Raw genomic sequence first — 906 nt, forward strand, 5'->3', positions numbered from 1 at the left:
TATGTATATAAAACGGAAAAGTATTGGAATAGTGTCAAATTTGACCCTCCAAGTTTTTTTTTGCAAATCTACACGTTTGGAGACCTCCCGAACCTCTCAAAAAAGTCAATAAAGGGGAAAAATTCGCGCGCGCGTGTGTGTTGGCGTCTAATTTGTTTAATTTCATTACTTTCTGTTCTGAGATATTAAACAATATCTCAGAATGGGTAAACTTTAAGAAACGAAATGTGGCACTGTAGCTTGCGTATAAAGGGGCATTAATACTATTAAATTTTGGTTCTTAATTAAAGGTCGACAGGGTGAAGACATAAAAGTGGTCGTGTGTCATATCTCTTAATGAATATTTTACTCGTTATTAGCGTTCAAAATTTAAAAAAATAAAATTCGTCTCTACCCTCAAAGTAAACTTTTTGTTATTTTATAATAGTACAGTAAAATCTGTTAAGATGTTCTCGCCTAAGATGTTAGAATGTATATGAGGACATGATTTAGTTCAATCACTTTGACTTAAATAACCTACTCCTGTGTTAAACCATCCGACTCCGATTCTGACCACTCCGACCACAGAAATTATTAGGCTTCGAACAGGGTGAACGAAATCATGTCCCCCCGCACACAGTCTAACATCCACACATATAGAAAAAACCTCGAATCTTTTGCATATCTCGAAATTACAAGGTGTCCCGAGTCCAAAAATGTAAAAATTTGGGAAGGTTCATTTTTTGACCGAGCGCTACACTTTCCTCTGTTATATATAACAGCCGGAAAAGTAAAAATTATCGAATTCATATTTATATATTACTTAGAGAAATCTTTTAGCTTTGGAATAAAAAGTTTCTACGCTCTATCTTTATTACAACTCTATTTATTGAATATTTTATTCTGAGGTCACGTGATGATATCAGA

Source organism: Centruroides sculpturatus, unplaced genomic scaffold (assembly GCF_000671375.1).
Source record: "Centruroides sculpturatus isolate CEXI.00-Female unplaced genomic scaffold, Cexi_2.0 scaffold2076, whole genome shotgun sequence".
In the NCBI taxonomy this organism is placed as follows: Eukaryota; Metazoa; Arthropoda; class Arachnida; order Scorpiones; family Buthidae; genus Centruroides; species Centruroides sculpturatus.